This window comes from Procambarus clarkii, chromosome 1, assembly GCF_040958095.1.
Source record: "Procambarus clarkii isolate CNS0578487 chromosome 1, FALCON_Pclarkii_2.0, whole genome shotgun sequence".
Classification (NCBI taxonomy): Eukaryota; Metazoa; Arthropoda; class Malacostraca; order Decapoda; family Cambaridae; genus Procambarus; species Procambarus clarkii.
Genome location: NC_091150.1, coordinates 6,258,156 through 6,280,169, shown reverse-complemented (window position 1 = coordinate 6,280,169; position 22,014 = coordinate 6,258,156).

Below are 22,014 nucleotides of genomic sequence, written 5' to 3'. Positions count from 1 at the left end.
TGGAGCACATGACTGTAAAGCTGCCGCCCAGTTGGGTGGGTGTGGAGCACATGACTGTAAAGCTGCCGCCCAGTTGGGTGGGTGTGCAGCAAGACTAGTAACTGTGTGACTCACCATAAATGTAAAGTGCCTTGTATAGTGACTGTTGTGAGCCTCTTGTTGAATCACTTGTGACACAAAAGATTACTGATGTGTGTATTTGTGGTGGTGATTAAATATGTATGTGTATGTATATATGTATACGTATGAATATGTACATGTATGCATAAGTATGTGTACATTAATAATTTTGTAACTAGCGTCAAAAGATTGTTATTTGCTTAGCTAAACGAACTAGAGGGTTCAGTTCCTGAACCGATTATGTGCCTCTGTAATCCTTTACACCACCGCCCACGGGATGTGTATTATGGGGTGCATAATAAAGAAAGAAAATGAATGGACCGAACCCCACAATTCATTTAGCTAAGCAAGTTACAATCTTAATGAGCTAGTTACAAAATTCACTATAAGTCGTCACATCATAAATGGGTTCGAGATCGACCACAAGTAGTGCATTACATAAATTTATCAGTATTGTGCAGCCTGTGATCCCCGCCTGGCTGGATACTGATACCTAGGTAATTTTCATGTGTCCGGACACCGGAAATAAGGTGGTATTATTTATTTAACTTAAGATATATATATTTTTAAATGTTGTCACATTAACGGCTACATCTTCCTTTCTTCTGACATATAGATTTTTAAGATTAATTAAAATATATGGAAACTAATTATACAATTTATTGGCTGGTGTGCAGGGCTTCACACTCTCAGAGCAAGCCATCAAGTAACTATCAAAACGCATATATCTTCGTTTTCACTTCAGTTATATTTATGACAAAGGATTTTAAATGTAGCCTATATTTCTACCTTTCAGATGACATAAATACTTTCGTTAATTACAATATCTAGATCAAACTAACATTGATTTTCAAAAGGTTGTATATTTTCCATCAATGGAGAGCATCAGCCAAGAAGCCTTCTTTAAAATATGAATATCTTTCCTCACCCAATAAGATCTAATCTCTGAATAAAACGCAAAAAACGACTTGATTGTAACCTATCCACCGCTGCCCATTGGATGGGGGAGAGGGGGTTATGTGTAGGATAAACATATCAATTGTGACACTAGCCCTCCATATATGTCAGTTGCTTAAATTATAAACTGTACTTGTGGTCGGACTCGAGCCCATTGTTGATGTGACAATGTGTATTGACTTTTGTAACTAGCTTATCAAGATTATAACTTGCTTGGCTATATGAATTGTGGGGCTCATTCCCTGAGCCCATTATGTGCCTCTGTAACACTCCACTATCGTCCATAGGATGGGTATGGAGTGCATAATAAATGAACTAAACTAAGCTCTGCCTTTTTGATAACATATACAATTATAAGCTTTATTTGTGAATCTCAATTAATTAAACAATATATCACAGAGCCTGTAGGGTTCGGTGAGATGAGCGAAGAGACATGGGAGATTTTACATAAGTACAGTACATGGTAGTTTAAGTAGCGAACGAATGTCAACGAATAACGAGTATATATAACAAAACCATTGTCCTATGAAGTCGATTTAACTTCCAAACATATATTTTTTAATTAATGTTAAATGTTTTCTGGCTAGTTATGTTAGATTTTATTAAAAATACGTATTCTACTTGTTAACATTATAATTTAAATTTGTGATAATTTGAGCAGAGAAGTGCGACAACTGGATATGCCAACAAACACTTTCCAAACAACGATATATCTTGGATAAGCCGCTCCACAACATTGCTGCTTGGACCATCGACTTCCTTTGATGCTACTTATTTCATAATGAAATTATATTAGTTTGGAGTAAATATATGTTTTCTCATGTTCTGCATTCAGCACCCACATTATAGTGAGAAATATACCATATTACTTCATTACTTAAATAATGCTAGGAGGGTTTGAGTAGCTTTGGGTATTTAGTGCACAGAATCTCCAATAGATGGGGCGAGAGTCGCCCCATCTCTCTCACCCGAGAGAGAGTCGAAACTTAATTTAAAATTGATATATCTTTGTTCTCGAACATGATATATTTCATTTGGTGCAATTATAATAATGTTCATATATCGGTCTTTCTGGAGGCATATAAGATTTTAGGCTTTATTAGCGTATCTTTGTTAATTATACAATATATCGGCAAGTGCGTAGGCGTCTGCACTCCATGCCCGACAAGCTACTGAGCGCTACTATAAAAACATATGTATCTTCACTTCAGCTATAAATATGTCTATTGTAATGTATTTAAAATGAAGCTCTTATTTCTATCTTGCTTAAGACTTATAAAACATTTGTGTTTATTAACGAATTTACGTGAAATAAACATTGATCTGAGAGAGAGTTGCTCTGTCGTTCAGTCTGTACGGGGTGGGAGCTCCGTAATTTTTAAAATACAATAATCTTCATTAGAAATTTAAATATGTCTATAGTAAAGTGTTTAAAGTGAAGCTTATATGTCTGTCTTTCTTGAGACATATAAAACATATATGTTTACTAACGAATTCACGTGAAATAAACATTGTTCTGAGAGAGAGTTGCTCGGTCGATCGATCTGTCTGGGGTCGGAGCTCGGCTATTATAAAAGTACACGTATCTTCGGTTTAAATTTAAATATGCTCATGGTAAGGTATTTAGAATGAAGCTTATATTTCTATCTTTCTTGTGACATATAAAACTTTTACGTTTATTAAGGAATCTGCGTGAAATAGGCATGGTTCTGAGATGAATGCTGCGGTTTTCGAGCTCGACGCGAGGCAATGGACGCCATATACACATCCAGTGGGTGTTATTGGACCCCATACCCATTTTATGGGTGGTTGGAGCCCCATACCCATTCTATGGGTGGTTGGAGCCCATACCCATCCTGTGGGTTGTAGTGGACGCCAAACTCATCCTGTGGGTGGTATTGGATCCCATACCCTTCCTGTGGGTGGATGTGATCCCCATACTCATCCTCTGGGTGGATGTGACCCTCATACCCATCCTGTGGGTGGTATTGCACCCCATACTCACCTAACAGGTGGTAGTGGACAATATACCGATCCTGTAGTTGGTATAGTAGACACAATACCATCCTGTTTAGAGTAGTTTACCCCATAGACATTCCAATGAACCATCGTTTTCTGTTAGCGTTCCTACAAAACATCCTTTAAAGATATGTAAAGCACCAACTATGGTATATAATATTGATTGGTGAAGGACTGTTATTCTATGTAATAATTTTTAGTGCTTATTATAATTTACTAAGAACAACTAATATTTCTCAAAACAAAACTACGAACCTTCAATAGGAAGTAGCTGCTCTATAATATTCTAAGAGCATGGACAATAGTAGGTAAATTTCACAACCCATGTGGGACCTGAAAAGTACAATTTTCCTTATAATTGAACCAATCGCGACTATTCTGCTATCTAGGTTGACGGACGGGTACTGTGAGACGCAAGTTGGTACGTGAGGAAGAGTTTGGGCCTTGGAAAAAAAAGTAACTGGGAATATATCACATATTTACTAATTCATATTCAACATATTGACTTTAAGCATTAAGTCATATATGTGCTGTCTTGTGTGAGAACGGGTTGGGGTCCGAGGCTATGGGTCCCCCTTCTTCCAGCTAGAGGTGGTACTCCCTTCCCTATATATATATATATATATATATATATATATATATATATATATATATATATATATATATATATATATATATATATATATATAGATTTATATATATATATATATATAAATATATATATATATATATATATATATATATATATATATATATATATATATATATATATATATATATATATATATATATATATAACCTAGAAGGCATACCACCTCTGGTGCAAGTGTAGGGACCCATAGCCTCAGAGAAGAAAATAAAGATTACTCAGAGAAGACCTTGTGGATCCACACTGGACACTTTGATATTTTCTTCTCCTACCATCCCTATTCTTATGGTATGTATATATATATATATATATATGTCGTACCTAGTAGCCAGAACGCACTTGTCAGCCTACTATGCAAGGCCCGATTTGCCTAATAAGTCAAGTATTCATGAATTAATTGTTTTTCGACTACCTAACCTACCTAACCTAACCTAACCTAACTTTTTCGGCCACCTAACCTAACCTAACCTATAGAGATAGGTTAGGTTAGGTTAGGTAGGGTTGGTTAGGTTCGGTCATATATCTACGTTAATTTTATCTCAAATAAAAACAAATTGACCTCATACATAATGAAATGGGTAGCTTTATCATTTCACAAGACAAAAATTTGAGAAAATATATTATTTCAGGAAAACTTGGCTTATTAGGCAAATCTGGCCATGCATAGTAGGCTGAGAAGTGCGTTCTGGCTACTAGGTACGACATATATATATATATATATATATATATATATATATATATATATATATATATATATATATATATATATATATATATATATATATATATATATATATATATGACTTTATTTGAAAATGTCATTACACAAAATGGGTTTACAACATTAGTTACAGTGCAGGGTACAAGGCTACTTGTCACAGGTTGTATAGCTCACAAGTCACAAGTTGTTATTATATTACACAAATACATACACATATCAATAATCTGTTTTATATCACAAGTCATTGATTCACCAGAAGCAGTTACTTTATTCATCATAAGTTTTTTTTAGTTATGAACGGTTATTTCATGCTATATAAACTTATAAAAATCAATAAACTTGAACATAAACACATTGAAAACAATAAAAAATGTAATCTCCTTATCAAAGATTATTTCAGAAGTTACATAAATAAAAAAAATAACGTTTTGCATTAGGATAAAATTATTTTAGTTCATTTTTTGTATACCCCAATACTCGTGCTTTAGGCGATAGTGGAAAGGATTACAGAGTGACATAATGGGTTCAGGGGATGATCCACATAAAATTCTTTTAGCTAAACAAGTTACAGTCTTAATGAGCTAATTACAAAATTCATTACACATCGTCTAATCAAAGCTTTTACTGTGCTATAAAGTGCTTGGCTGGAATGGGGTGGAGGCGGCAATGGCGGGCTCGATGAGTGGCTGGGATGTTGCCGGTGTGTGGGGTTCCTTTTATACCGTCGTTGGCCGCTAATTTTATAGTGGATGAGTCAGACCCTATTTTTCGACGTGAGATCACTATGACTTCCAACATTACCATATTTGGGCAGGCAGGATACTGTCACTGAGGTTCACGTGATCAGAGTGATGTCATGTCTAAAAACAGAGTATGACTCATCCACTATAAAATTAGCCACCGGAAGTAGGCGGGGCCAACGACGGTATAAAAGGCCAGGAGGAGTGGTGCGTGGCCACTTCTGCAGCCGACACCAGCTCCAGCCCTTCAGCTCCAACTCAACTTCGGCCTTCGACATCCAAGCAGCCACTTTTCCGGAGCTTCAGGGAGGAGGAACTTTGACCCCCACACACCGGCAACATCCCAGCCACTCATCGAATCCGCCATTGCCGCCTCAACCCCATTCCGGCCAAGCACTGTATAGCACAGTAAAAGCTTTGATATGACGATGTGTACTGAATTTTGTAACTAGCTCATTAAGACTGTAACTTGTTTAGCTAAAAGAATTTTATGTGGATCATCCCCTGAACCCATTATGTCCCTCTGTAATCCTTTCCACTATCGCCTAAAGGACGAGTATTGGGTTATACAATAAATGAACTAAAATAATTTTATCCTAATGTAACATGTTATTTATTTTGTTAATTTATGTAACTTCTGAAATAATCTTTGATAATGAGATGACATTTTTTTATTGTTTTCAATGTGTTTATGTTCAAGTTTATTGATTTTTATAAGTTTATATAGCATGAAATAACCGTTCATAACTAAAAAAACTTATGATGAATAAAGTAACTGTTTCTGGTGAATCCATGACTTGTGATATAAAACAGATTATTGATATGTGTATGTATTTGTGTAATATAATAACAACTTGTGACTTGTGAGCTATACAACTTGTGACAAGTAGCCTTGTACCCTGCACTGTAACCAATGTTGTAAACCCATTTTGACATTTTCAAATAAAGTCAGATATATATATATATATATATATATATATATATATATATATATACACACATACGAAAAGAATAAGGGTGGTAGGAGTAGAAAATATCAAAGTGGTCAGTGAGGATCCACAAGGTCTTCTCCGAGCAGTCGATATTTTCTTCTCCGAGGCTATGGGTCCCTACACTTGCACCAGAGGAAGTACCCCTTCTAGGATATATATATATATATATATATATATATATATATATATATATATATATATATATATATATATATATATATATATATATATATATATATATATATATATATATATATATATATATATATATGTAAATAATAATATTTAATTCTGAACAAAATCTAAATACAGAATACAACAGGAAAAAATTAAATATAAACCTCAGAAAAAAAAAAATGAGCATAAACTTGAAAGTAAAATTTAAAACAAATTTCAAATTCAGAATACAACTGATATAATGGTTCCAAGATATACATGGGTTGATACAAAAATAATAATGCAAAAAGGTGCTTAAAGGTTATGGATCTCTTGAAGAACACAACAATGGGAAACATTGATGAATGTCACAGACGGGTTCGATCATTGTTGCAAGTCAAACACTTCTTCGAATTCCTCTGAAGTTGGACTAGTGCCCAAGACGCAACAGGCATTTCCCCTCTGAATCGCAACACTGAGGCGCTGGAACAAGAAACTTTTTGCTCTCTGGTCTTTTGTAGCGCTGATCAATTTGTCCCCCAACTCCTTCAGGAACTTCAATGCACATTTTCCCCACGAACCGAGGGTCTCCGAGCCGATCGGAACAAAGCTGTAGCAGTGTGCTAGACCTCTGTATTTAATAATTTTCTGCGATTCCCTGAAAGAAGCAGCACCACCGCTTTCACGTGTGCTGTAGTGGAGGTAGGTACTGGCCAGTGTGGCAGCGCACGTGTAGTCCCATACCACTTGCTTACCATCCTTCCAAGGTAGCAAGGTGACCCCATCAGGGCGCTTCTGAGGGTCGTTAGGTCTGGATAAGTGTGGTTCTCTTTGTGCTGGGCAGCGGGCTGTGGCGAGGCTCCTCTTGATGATGTCGTTGACTTCTTCATGTCTTGCAATTTTACCCTGTGATTTACGACATACCAGACCATGACGACCATATTGGTCTGCCATCGCAGTTCCGCAGATGCACCTATGTTCGGTGAGGATGGGGGCGGCAAGGCGAAGGGCAACTCCAATGCGGAGAGCGTCATGACTGAGGCGAGTTCCCAGGGCTGCATTGGGCACAGCAAATAAAAAATCCCCGGCGTGGGGTGCTGTTACCGCTAGGAGGCGGGCTTTGTTTTCAGCAAAAATTAAATATAAACCTCAGAAAAAAAAAAATGAGCATAAACTTGAAAGTAAAATTTAAAACAAATTTCAAATTCAGAATACAACTGATATAATGGTTCCAAGATATACATGGGTTGATACAAAAATAATAATGTAAATATATATATATATATATATATATATATATATATATATATATATATACATATATATATATATATATATATATATATGTATATATATATATATATATATATATATATATATATATATATATATTGTCGGGGTTACTCGGCGAGCAACAGTATACTCAAGGTCACTCACCGTAGCCCTGCGGGTCTTCACTCTCCCCTCGCGGCGCCACTGTACGCCAGGAGAGTATCCCAGTCAATCCCAACCGGCCTCTGATCGAGAAGGAGTGGGAACGCAACTTGTTCACTTAACTATTGTGTGCCCGCCCCGTCATGGGCTCTACTACTAACCACAAGGTCGTCAACTGGTGTTTCCGGTGTCCAGTAACACGTCAGTGGTTTTGTTGAATTGTGGTAACAGTGGCAAGGACACACTCAATAGATCTGATATCAGGCAGGTATTTACTTCTATCGTTCTCTGCTTTCAGGTATTATACAGCCACAAGAAATATGGAGGGGATGATATAAACAACAATGTACTTTGTATTTTACTTAAAACTCATTCAAAGATATCACAAGATTATATCAATAAGAAAACAGCTGTTTCAGGCGGGAGACGCTCGTTCCCACATATAATATGAACTCGCCAAGCTGGCAATGCTCCCCCTGACGTCAATGTCAAAATCAGCTGGGCGGCTACCCCCGCGCGAATGTTACTTTATCTGTTTGTTTGTGGCGTGATGAGCCAGTTTCTTTAAGTTCTCAAAGATCACTAGAAGTTCGAACACACAATATTTGCGACAATAGCACGTAAATACTTCACTACACTGATCTTGGGCTCAATCAGACATTTCTATATTAAAGGTGACAATAATTCACTGTCATGGTATTACACACTGCCCTTCATTTAATGATAACGTATGCAAGTATATATCACTGGAGTTCTTAGTAATTCCTTTCGTGGGCGATAACACAATTAATCACTGCACACATGAATGATTATTCAATACACGAGCATAGACATATATATATATATATATATGGATGAGTCATAGACATCGATAATGGTAATGACATAGTTACTGGGCACATAGCCTAACTCCAAATACTGGCATAGTTATATATATATTCTCTCACTAAATGATCATATTAAAGTCTCATTAAAGACATTATCAACACAGTAAATTCATCAATTACTCCGGGTGCCTGCACACGCCAATAATAATCATAAATATCGTGAGTACTCTTTATAGTCACACTCTGCACACTTGTGCCTTACTGTGACATAGGTGAGCCTTGCTCACGACATACAAAATACTCTGGCTAAATAATATAGCTGACTAAAGGGGAATTGGGAGAGAAACTAGAATCACCTATTTCCACCTATCCTCCGGTGAGAGTTGAGTTGTAGCTCCTGGTCCTGGCTCCTGCCTCGTGTAGGGAACGCCCCCACACACACACTGTCGTGTCCTCCAGGAACTCAATCAACGTCTCACCATAAGCGCGTCGTCTCCATGCCTTTTCACTGCAGGTCCGTGCTCCTCCTCGACTTCTTGTAGGGTTGGAGTCGGTCTCCCGGCCGTCAATTTCTCCTCTCAACTACGGCTGCCTGCCTACGTCTCGGCTGCAGTCGTTCGGATTCCCGAATAGTTTTCTTCTTCCACTGCTTCTCGGTGGCTCGGTCCAGCCACTACGTCGTCACAAACGGGTGAACTGCCTCGGACGTCGCATACGTCGCTGCACAGACTTCACTTTTTCTTGCACAGTACCTGTCCTGGAGCACTTGTTGCTCAATATCCAGTCGATTCCCTCTCTGGTCCAACACATGAACGAAGGAAGACCTCACAGAGTACTGGCAGACTTCGGGTGACGCGTAAATCCACGGGAGCGGGAAACAACTGTCAAACTGACAGGACCAATCTTCGCATTTCCAACCACCTAGACGTGTCGTGTCAGACTGATTCCCTCACGGAGGATTGGCCCAGCAACTACGTCATCACCGTGAAGCTGTCAGCCGTCGCATACGTCGCTGCCTAGACTTCACCTGCACAACACCTGTTCCTGGAGCACTTGTTGCACAATATTCTGTCAATTCCTTCTCTGGTCCAACACATGAACGAAGGAAGACCCCACAGGTGATGGCAGACTACGTGTGATGCGTAAATCCTCCCTAAAGGGCCTAAACCAAAGGCCAAAATACTCTTCTTTTATCAATTTCTTGGCTCTTCGAGAACACTACATTCTCCTACACATATCAAATTGATGCCTGTGACGTAGAGAACGCTCGGGTAAAGTGGACATGACTCTTACTGCAGGCGTGGGAGAAATATAAGGGGGGGAACACCGTCACAATATACATATATCTATCTATATGTATATATATATATATATATATATATATATATATATATATATATATATATATATATATATATATATATATATACATATACATATATATATATATATATATATATATATATATATATATATATATATATATATATATATATATATATATATATATATGTATACATATATATATATGTATACATATATATAACTGAAAACTCACACCCCAGAAGTGACTCGAACCCATACTTCCAGAAGCCACGCAACTGGTATGTACAAGACGCCTTAATCCACTTGACCATCACGACCGGACATAATGAGGTGATAGCCGAGGCTATATGAACCACCCCACCGCCGGCACTCGGATAGTTATCTTGGGCATAGCATTTTACCAAATCACCTCATTCTTTGGGGCACACGTGAGGAACACAAATGCGAACAAGCCTGAATGGTCCCCAGGACATATGCAACTGAAAACTCACACCCCAGAAGTGACTCGAACCCATACTCCCAGAAGCCACGCAACTGGTATGTACAAGACGCCTTAATCCACTTGACCATCACGACCGGACATAATGAGGTGATAGCCGAGGCTATATGAACCACCCCACCGCCGGCACTCGGATAGTTATCTTGGGCATAGCATTTTACCAAATCACCTCATTCTTTGGGGCACACGTGAGGAACACAAATGCGAACAAGCCTGAATGGTCCCCAGGACATATGCAACTGAAAACTCACACCCCAGAAGTGACTCGAACCCATACTCCCAGAAGCCACGCAACTGGTATGTACAAGACGCCTTAATCCACTTGACCATCACGACCGGACATAATGAGGTGATAGCCGAGGCTATATGAACCACCCCACCGCCGGCACTCGGATAGTTATCTTGGGCATAGCATTTTACCAAATCACCTCATTCTTTGGGGCACACGTGAGGAACACAAATGCGAACAAGCCTGAATGGTCCCCAGGACATATGCAACTGAAAACTCACACCCCAGAAGTGACTCGAACCCATACTCCCAGAAGCCACGCAACTGGTATGTACAAGACGCCTTAATCCACTTGACCATCACGACCGGACATAATGAGGTGATAGCCGAGGCTATATGAACCACCCCACCGCCGGCACTCGGATAGTTATCTTGGGCATAGCATTTTACCAAATCACCTCATTCTTTGGGGCACACGTGAGGAACACAAATGCGAACAAGCCTGAATGGTCCCCAGGACATATGCAACTGAAAACTCACACCCCAGAAGTGACTCGAACCCATACTCCCAGAAGCCACGCAACTGGTATGTACAAGACGCCTTAATCCACTTGACCATCACGACCGGACATAATGAGGTGATAGCCGAGGCTATATGAACCACCCCACCGCCGGCACTCGGATAGTTATCTTGGGCATAGCATTTTACCAAATCACCTCATTCTTTGGGGCACACGTGAGGAACACAAATGCGAACAAGCCTGAATGGTCCCCAGGACATATGCAACTGAAAACTCACACCCCAGAAGTGACTCGAACCCATACTCCCAGAAGCCACGCAACTGGTATGTACAAGACGCCTTAATCCACTTGACCATCACGACCGGACATAATGAGGTGATAGCCGAGGCTATATACTCTGGCACTTTTCTTTCTACACTCAAGTTTTCCAAAGCCTTACCTAACATTTACTAACAAAACAATTCCTTTCAACTCTCAGATGTCATGAAATCTCTTATCTGGGGTATCTCTCTCTCTCTCTCTCTCTCTCCCTTTCTTACAACTGAATCAAGAAAAAATATAACAATGACAACTCATAACCTAATATTCTCTAGGATGCGTAATATTGGCCACATGTGTCTAATCTAACTTTGTGGCCTGCGTAACTGTATACAGTATGTATAAAACTAAATTCTTATTCTTTATTTTTTAATTTTATTAATTAAATAATATAATATTATTATTTAATACATACAAAAAAAAAGAAATAGAGAGTATAGTAACATATATACTGGTTGAAATTTTATCTTCATCCAGCGTATGTGTATAGCTAGTTTTGCTTGGTGATGATTGGGCATAGGCTCTTTGACCCCGTGCAAATTCCTGAGCCTAATGGAATCAGTCAAGTCTACAATTTAAAACTGTGTATGGGAACTGTCTCAATCTCAGCACTGTGTAATGTATTCCGTCTGTTAGGTACTCTGGCACTTTTCTTTTATATTCAAGTTTTCCAAAGCCTCACCAAACATTTACCAACAAAACGATTCCTTTCAACCCTCAGATTTAATGAAATCTCTTATCTGGGGGTCTCTCTCTCTCTCTCTCTCTCTCTCTCTCTCTCTCTCTCTCTCTCTCTCTCTCTCTCTCTCTCTCTCTCTCTCTCTCTCTCTCTCTCTCTCTCTCTCTCTCTCTCTCTCTCTCTCTCTCTCTCTCTCTCTCTCTCTCTCTCTCTCTCTCTCTCTCTCTCTCTCTCTCTCTCTCTCTCTCTCTCTCTCTCTCTCTCTCTCTCTCTCTCTCTCTCTCTCTCTCTCTCTCTCTCTCTCTCTCTCTCTCTCTCTCTCTCTCTCTCTCTCTCTCTCTCTCTCTCTCTCTCTCTCTCTCTCTCTCTCTCTCTCTCTCTCTCTCTCTCTCTCTCTCTCTCTCTCTCTCTCTCTCTCTCTCTCTCTCTCTCTCTCTCTCTCTCTCTCTCTCTCTCTCTCTCTCTCTCTCTCTCTCTCTCTCTCTCTCTCTCTCTCTCTCTCTCTCTCTCTCTCTCTCTCTCTCTCTCTCTCTCTCTCTCTCTCTCTCTCTCTCTCTCTCTCTCTCTCTCTCTCTCTCTCTCTCTCTCTCTCTCTCTCTCTCTCTCTTCTCTCTCTCTCTCTCTCTCTCTCTCTCTCTCTCTCTCTCTCTCTCTCTCTCTCTCTCTCTCTCTCTCTCTCTCTCTCTCTCTCTCTCTCTCTCTCTCTCTCTCTCTCTCTCTCTCTCTCTCTCTCTCTCTCTCTCTCTCTCTCTCTCTCTCTCTCTCTCTCTCTCTCTCTCTCTCTCTCTCTCTCTCTCTCTCTCTCTCTCTCTCTCTCTCTCTCTCTCTCTCTCTCTCTCTCAATCTTACAACTGAGTCAAGAAAAAATAGAACAACGACAACTCATAACTTAATATTCTCTAGGATGCCTAAAATTGACCACTCGTGTCTAACCTAGCATTGTGCCTGCATAACTGTATACAGTATGTCTAAAACTAAATTCTTATTCTTTATTTTTTCATTTTATTAATTAAATAAAATAATAATATTTTTATTTAATGGTTACAAAAAAAGAAATAGAGAGTATAGTTACATATATACTGGTGGAAATTTTAGTTTCATCCGGTGTGTGAGTATGTGTTTATGTGTGCTCAGCTAGTTGTGCTTGGGGATGATTGAACATAGGCTCCTTGGCCCCGTGTAAATTTCTGAGCCTACTGCAATTAATCATATCTACAGTATATATAAATCTAAACTCTTATTCATTGTTTTCTTTATTAAGTAAATAATATAATATTATTATTTAATACTTACCAAAAAAATAGAGAGTATATTTACATATATACTGGGTGAAATTTTATTTTTATCCAGAGTGTGTGTGTGTGCTCACATTGTTGTGCTTGGGGATGATTGAGCATAGGCTCTTTGGCCCCATGCAAACTCCTGAGCCTAATGGAATCAATCATATCTACATTTGAAACTGTGTATTAGAGCGGCCTCAATCTCAGCACTGTGTCATGCATTCCCTTCTGTTAGGTACTCTGGATATTTTCTTTCTACACTCAAGTTTTCCAAAGCCTCACCTAACATTAACAAACAAAACCATTCCTTTCAACTCTCAGATTTCATGAAATCTCTTATCTGGGGTATCTCTCTCTCACTCTCTCTTTCTCTCTCTCTCTATCTTTCTTACAACTGAGTCAAGAAAAAATATAACAATGACATCAACTCATATCCTAATATTCTCTAGGATGCGTAATATTGGCCACACCTGTCTAATCTAACTTTGTGGCCTGCGTAACTGTATACAGTATGTATAAAACTAAAATTCTTATTCTTTATTTTTTAATTATATTGATTAAATAATATAATAATATTATTATTTAATACTTACAAAAAAAAGAAATAGAGAGTATCGTTACATATATACTGGTTGAAATTTTATCTTCATCCAGTGTATGTGTACTCACCTATTTGTACTCACCTATTTGTGCTTGCAGGATCGAGCATTGACTCTTGGATCCCGCCTTTCTAGCTATCGGTTGTTTACAGCAATAACTCCTGTCCCATTTCCCTATCATACCTAGTTTTAAAAGTATGAATAGTATTTGCTTCCACAACCTGTTCCCCAAGTGCATTCCATTTTTCTACTACTCTCACGCTAAAAGAAAACTTCCTAACATCTCTGTGACTCATCTGAGTTTCCAGTTTCCACCCATGTCCCCTCGTTCTGTTATTATTACGTGTGAACATTTCATCTATTTCCACTTTGTCAATTCCCCTGAGTATTTTATATGTCCCTATCATATCTCCTCTCTCCCTTCTTTTCTCTAGTGTCGTAAGGTTCAGTTCCTTCAGCCGCTCTTCATATCCCATCCCTCGTAACTCTGGGACAAGCCTCGTCGCAAACCTCTGAACCTTCTGCAGTTTCTTTATGTGTTTCTTCAGGTGGGGGCTCCATGATGGTGCGGCATACTCTAAGACGGGTCTCACGTAGGCAGTGTAAAGCGCCCTAAAAGCCTCCTCATTTAGGTTTCTGAATGAAGTTCTAATTTTCGCCAGTGTAGAGTACGCTGCTGTCGTTATCCTATTTATATGTGCCTCAGGAGTTAGATTAGGTGTCACATCCACTCCCAGGTCTCTTTCTCGAATCGTTACAGGTAGGCTGTTCCCCTTCATTGTGTACTGTCCCTTTGGTCTCCTGTCACCTGATCCCATTTCCATAACTTTACATTTACTGGTGTTAAACTCCAGTAGCCATTTCCCTGACCATCTCTGCAGCCTGTTTAAGTCCTCTTGGAGGATCCTACAATCCTCGTCTGTCACAACTCTTCTCATTAATTTTGCGTCATCCGCAAACATTGACATGTATGATTCCACTCCTGTAAACATATCATTTACGTAAATTAGAAAGAGGATTGGTCCCAGCACCGATCCTTGAGGTACTCCACTTGTTACTGTTCGCCAGTCTGACTTTTCGCCCCTTACCATTACCCTCTGGCTCCTTCCTGTTAGGTAGTTCTTCACCCATACTAGGTCCTTTCCGCTTACTCCTGCCTGCCTCTCAAGTTTGTATAGCAGTCTCATGTGCGGTACCGTATCAAAGGCCTTTTGGCAGTCAAGAAATATGCAGTCTGCCCAGCCTTCTCTGTCCTGCCTTATCCTTGTTACTTTATCATAGAATTCTAAAAGGTTTGTTAGGCATGATTTCCCTGTCCAGAACCCATGTTGGTGCTTGTTTACAAACCCAATGCTCTCCAGGTGCTCAACAAGTCTTAGCCTAATTATTCTTTCAAGTATTTTGCAGGGGATGCTTGTCAGTGATACGGGTCTGTAGTTAAATGCCTCCTCCCTATCACCTTTTTTGAAAATCGGTACGACATTTGCCTCCTTCCAGCAACTGGGCAATTCTCCCGACATAAGTGACTCATTAAAGATCATTGCCAGAGGCACGCTGAGAGCCTGCACTGCCTCTTTAAGTATCCACGGTGATACTTTGTCTGGTCCAACAGCTTTATTTGCATCCAGTGTTGTCAACTGTTTCATTACATCCTCTGCTGTCACCTCTATATCTGATAGTCTTTCATCTTGGGTAATCTCTTCTAACAATGGGAGCTGCTCAGGCTCGGTTGTGAACACTCCATGGAATTTTGCATTCAGTACCTCGCAGATTTCCTTGTCGCTTTCTGTATATGCCCCTTCCGTTTTCCTCAGTCTTGTCACTTGGTCATTTATCGACATCTTCCTTCTTATATGGCTATGTAGTAATTTTGGTTGCTTTTTCGCTTTGACTGCAATATCATTCTCATAATTTCTTTCCGACCCTCGTCTTATGTTAATGTAATCATTCCTAGCTCTGTTACATCTAATCCTGTTGTCCTCTGTCCTTTGTCTTCTGTACTTCCTCCACTCCCTCCTGCTTCTCACCTTTGCTTCCTGACACTGTCTATTAAACCATGGGTTATTATATTCCCTCCTGCTTTTTTCCTTTATTGTTGGAATAAATCTCTCTTCAGCCTCCTTGCATTTCAATATGACTTGGTTCATCATACCTTGCACTGTTTTTCCTCTAAGTTCTTCCTCCCACTGCACTTCTCCCAGGTAGTCCCTTATCCTTCTGTAGTCCCCTTTTCTGTAATCAAGTCTTCTTTCCCGGACCTCTTGTCCTTTGGTCACAATTTTAAGCTCCATCATGTAGTCAAAGACTAGGACACAATGGTCACTAGCTCCTAGTGGTATTTCATGTTCCAACTGCTCGATGTCTTCTACATTCTGAGTGAAAATGAGATCTAATAGGCTGGGCGTATCCCCTCCTCTTTCCCTAGTATCTTCTTTCACATGCTGTGTTAGGAAATTCCTGTCAATAACGTCTACCAGCTTCGCTCCCCAGGTCTCCTCCCCGCTATGGGGATTCCTCGTTTCCCAATCTATCTCTCCGTGATTTAGGTCCCCCATGACCAGCAGCTTCGCTCTCATTCTATGCGCTAAAGTTGCTGCCCTCTGCAGTTCATCTATACATGTCTTGTTGCTGTCCTCGTACTCCTGCCTGGGCCTTCTACTGTTTGGTGGGGGATTGTAGAGTATCAAGATTACAATCTTCTTCCCATCCACTGTCAGAGTTCCATGTATGAAGCTCGTGCTTTCATTGGTACCCGGATTTTCCAGCTCATCAAACTTCCATTTCCGCTTTATTAGTAGTGCCACTCCTAGTGCCACTCCTGTGTGTGTGTATGTGTGCTCAGCTAGTTTTGCTTGTGATGATTGAGCATAGGCTCTTTGGCCCCATGCAAATTCCTGAGCCTAATGGAATCAGTCATATCTACATATGAAACTGTGTATGGGAACTGCCTCAATCTCAGCACTGTGTAATGCATTCCGTCTGTTAGGTACTCTGGCACTTTTCTTTCTACATTCAAGTTTTTAAAAGCCTCACCAAACATTTACCAACAAAACAATTCCTTTCAACCCTCAGATTTCATGAAATCTCTTATCTGGGTCTCACTCTCTCTCTCTCTCTCTCTGTCTGTTTGTCTGTCTGTCTGTCTCTCTCTCTCTCTCTCTCTCTCATTCTTACAACTGAGTCAAGAAAAAATAGAACAACGACAACTCATAACTTAATATTCTCTAGGATGCCTAAAATTGACCACACGTGTCTAACCTAGCTTTGTGCCTGCATAACTGTATAAAGTACACATAAAACTAAATTCTTATTCGTTCCTTTTTTTTATTTTATTAATAAAATAATAAAATAATATTATAATTATAATACTTCAAAAAAAAAAAAAAAGAAAGAGAGAGGATAGTTACATATATACTGGTTGAAATTTTATTTCCATATTACGTGTGTGTGTATGTGTGTGTGTGTGTGTGTGTGTGTGTGTGTGTGTGTGTGTGTGTGTGTGTGTGTGTGTGTGTGTGTGTGTGTGTGTGTGTGTGTGAGTGTCCACCTAGTTGTGCTTGAGGAGGATTGAGCTTCGGCTCTTTGATTCAACCCTATTAATATTCAGTAAATAATATAATATTATTATTTAATACTTACAAAAAAAGAAATAGAGAGTATAGTTACATATATTTTGGTTGAAATTTTATTTTCGTCCAATGTGTGTGTGTGTGTGTGTGTGTTCACATTGTTGTGCTTGGGGATGATTGAGCATAGGCTCTTTGGCCCCATGCAAATTCTTGAGCCTTATGGAATCAATCATATCTACATTTGAAACTGTGTATGGGAGCTGCCTCAATCTCAGCACTGTGTAATGCATTCCCTTCTGTTAGGTACTCTGGCACTTTTCTTTCTACACTCAAATTTTCCAAAGCCTCGCCTAACATTTACCAACCAAACAATTCCTTTCAACTCTCAGATTTCATGAAATCTCTTATCTGAGGTATCTCTCTCTCTCTCTCTCTCTCTCTCTCTTTCTTACAAATGAGTCAAGAAAAAATATAACAATGACATCAACTCATAACCTAATATTCTCTAGGATGCGTAATATTGGCCACATGTGTCTAATCTAACTTTGTGGCCTGCGTAACTGTATACAGTATGTACAAAACTAAATTCATATTCTTTATTTTTTATTTTTATTAATTAAGTAATATAATAATATTATTATTTAATACTTACAAAAAAAAAGAAATAGAGGGTATAATTACATATATACTGGTTGAAATTGTATCTTCATCCAGTGCATGTGTGTGTGTGTGTATGTCTGCTCAGCTAGTTTTGCTTGGTGATGATTGAGCATAGGCTCTTTGGCCCTATGCAAATTCCTGAGCCTAATGGAATCAGTCATATCTACATTTGAAACTGTGTATGGGAACTACCTAAATCTCAGCACTGTGTAATGCATTCCGTCTGTTAGGTACTCTGGCTCTTTTCTTTCTACATTCAAGTTTTCCAAAGCCTCACCAAACACTTACCAACAAAACAATTCCTTTTTGAACCCTCAGATTTCATGAATTCTCTTATCTGGGGGTCTCTCTCTCTATCTCTCTCTAATTCTTACAACTGAGTCAAGAAAAAATAGAACAACGACAACTCATAACTTAATATTCTCTAGGATGCCTAAAATTGACTACACGTGTCTAACATAGTTTTGTGCATGCATAACTGTATAAAGTATGCATAATACTAAACTTTTATTCGTTCATTGTTTATTTTAATAATTAAATAATAAAATAATATTATTTTTATAATACTTCAAAAAAAAAAAAAAGAAATAGAGAGGATAGTTACATATATACTGGTTGAAATTTTATTTCCATATTACCTGTGTGTGTGTGTGTGTGTGTGTGTGTCCACCTAGTTGTGCTTGAGGAGGATTGAGCTTCGTCTCTTTGATTCAACCCTATTAATATTCAGTAAATAATATAATATTAATATTGAATACTTACAAAAAAAAAAGAAATAGAGAGTATAGTTGAAAGGGTTGAAATTTTATCTTCATCCAGTGTATGTGTATGTGTGCTCAGCTAGTTTTGCTTGGTGATGATTGAGTATAGGCTCTTTGGCCCCGTGCAAATTCCTGAGCCTAATGGAATCAGTCATATCTACATTTGAAACTGTGTATGGGAACTGCCTCAATCTCAGCACTGTGTAATGCATTCCGTCTGTTAGGTACTCTGGCACTTCTCTTTCTACATTCAAGTTTTCCAAAGCCTCACCAAACATTTACCAACAAAACGATTCCTTTCAACCCTCAGATTTCATGAAATCTCTAATCTGGGGGTCTCTCTCTCTCTCTCTCTCTCTCTCTCTCTCTCTCTCTCTCTCTCTCTCTCTCTCTCTCTCTCTCTCTCTCTCTCTCTCTCTCTCTCTCTCTCTCTCTCTCTCTCTCTCTCTCTCTCTCTCTCTCTCTCTCTCTCTCTCTCTCTCTCTCCCTCTCTCTCTCTCTCTCTCTCTCTCTCTCTCTCTCTCTCTCTCTCTCTCTCTCTCTCTCTCTCTCTCTCTCTCTCTCTCTCTCTCTCTCTCTCTCTCTCTCTCTCTCTCTCTCTCTCTCTCTCTCTCTCTCTCTCTCTCTCTCAATCTTACAACTGAGTCAAGAAAAAATAGAACAACGACAACTCATAACTTAATATTCTCTAGGATGCCTAAAATTGATCACTCATATCTAACCTAGCTTTGTGCCTGCATAACTGTATAAAGTACACATAAAACTAAATTCTTATTCGTTCTTTTTTTTATTTTATTAATTAAATAATAAAATTATATTATTTTTATAATACTTAAAAAAAAAATAGAGAGGATAGTTACATATATATGGTTGAAATTTTATTTCCATATTACGTGTGTGTGTGTGTGTTCACCTAGTTGTGCTTGAGGAGGATTGAGCTTCGGCTCTTTGATTCAACCCTATTAATATTCAGTAAATAATATAATATTATTATTTAATACTTACAAAAAATAAATAGAGAGTATAGTTGCATATATACTGGTTGAAATTTTATTTTCGTCCAATGTGTGTGTGTGTGTGCTCACATTGTTGTGCTTGGGGATGATTGAGCATAGGCTCTTTGGCCCCATGCAAATTCTTGAGCCTTATGGGCTCTATCATATCTACATTTGAAACTGTGTATGGGATCTGCCTCAATCTCAGCACTGTGTAATGCATTCCGTCTGTTAGGTACTCTGGCACTTTCCTTTCTACACTCAAGTTTTCCAAAGCCTCACCGATTATTTACCAAAAAACGATTCCTTTCAACTGTCAAATTTCATGAAATTTCTTATCTGGGGTATCTCTCTCTCTATCTCTCTTTCTTACAACTGAATCAAGAAAAAATATAACAATGATATCAACTCATAACTTAATATTCTCTAGGATGCCTAAAATTGACCACATGTGTCTAATCAAACTTTGTGGCCTGCGTAACTGTATACAGTATGTATAAAACTAAATTCTTATTCTTTATTTTTTCATTTTATTAATTAAATATAATAATAATATTATTTAATAGTTACCAAAAAAAGAAATAGAGTGTATAGTTACATATATACTAGTGGAAATTTTATTTTCATGCGGTGTGTGTGTGTGTGTATGTGTGCTCAGCTAGTTGTGCTTGGGGATGATTGAACATAGGCTCTTTGGCCCCGTGTAAATTTCTGAGCCTAATGGAATTAATCATATCTACAGTATATATAAATCTAAACTCTTATTCGTTGTTTTCTTTACTAAAATTATTATTATTAACTTACCAAAAAAATAGAGAGTATAGTTACATATATACTTGCTTTGCTCTTCTACAAGTCACTTGAACTGCAAACCTTTCCAGATATTCTAAAAAATAGCGAGAGTAACGCCTGTCCACAAATGTGGTGATCTCACAGATGTTAACAACTACAGACCTATATCAATCCTGCCAAACTTGTCAAAAAATTTTGAAAAACTAATCTATAAGCAGCTTTACTCATATCTAGCCAAACTCAATATACTTAGCCCTTGCCAATATGGCTTCAGACCCAAAAAAAGCACTAACGATGCACTTATTAGTATGCTTAACTCGATTCATACAGCTCTTGATAAAAATGAGTTCCCTGTTGGGTTATTTGTGGACCTGCGTAAAGCTTTAGATACTGTCAACCACCAAAACCTTTTTCTTAAATTACATCATTATGGAGTCAGAGGACACTCCCTACAATACCTCAAATCCTACCTTACTGACAGGCTCCAATATGTTTCTGTGAATAATACAATTTCTCCCACCCTACCCATCAACATTGGTGTTCCTCAGGGCAGCATACTTGGCCCTCTCCTCTTTCTCATCTACATTAATGACCTTCCAAGTGCCTCCCAACACCTCAAACCAATTCTATTTGCTGACGACACAACCTTCATTTACTCCAGTCCTGACCCCCTTGCTCTAAATGCCACAGTAAATACTGAGCTAAATAAAGTCCATCTTTGGCTAACTGCCAACAAACTCACCCTTAACATTGACAAAACTTTCTATATTCTGTTTGGCAATAAATCCTCTAATCAAATAAATCTCAAAATAAACAATACCCAAATTTGTAACAAATTAGATGGCAAATTCCTTGGCATTCTCATTGACCACAAGCTGAATTTCCAGGGACACATTCTAAATATATCAAAAAAAGTTTCAAAAACTGTGGGCATTCTTTCTAAGATCAGATATTATGTACCACGCCCTGCCCTGGTGACTCTCTATTACTCCCTTATCTATCCATATCTCAACTATGGTATTTGTGCTTGGGGCTCTACTACCCAAAATCACTTACGTCCTCTAATTACTCAACACAAAGCTGCTATTAGGACAATATCCAACTCTGGCCCCAGACATCACTCGGTACCCCTACTCAAATCTCTGAATATGTTAGACATTAAGTCACTGC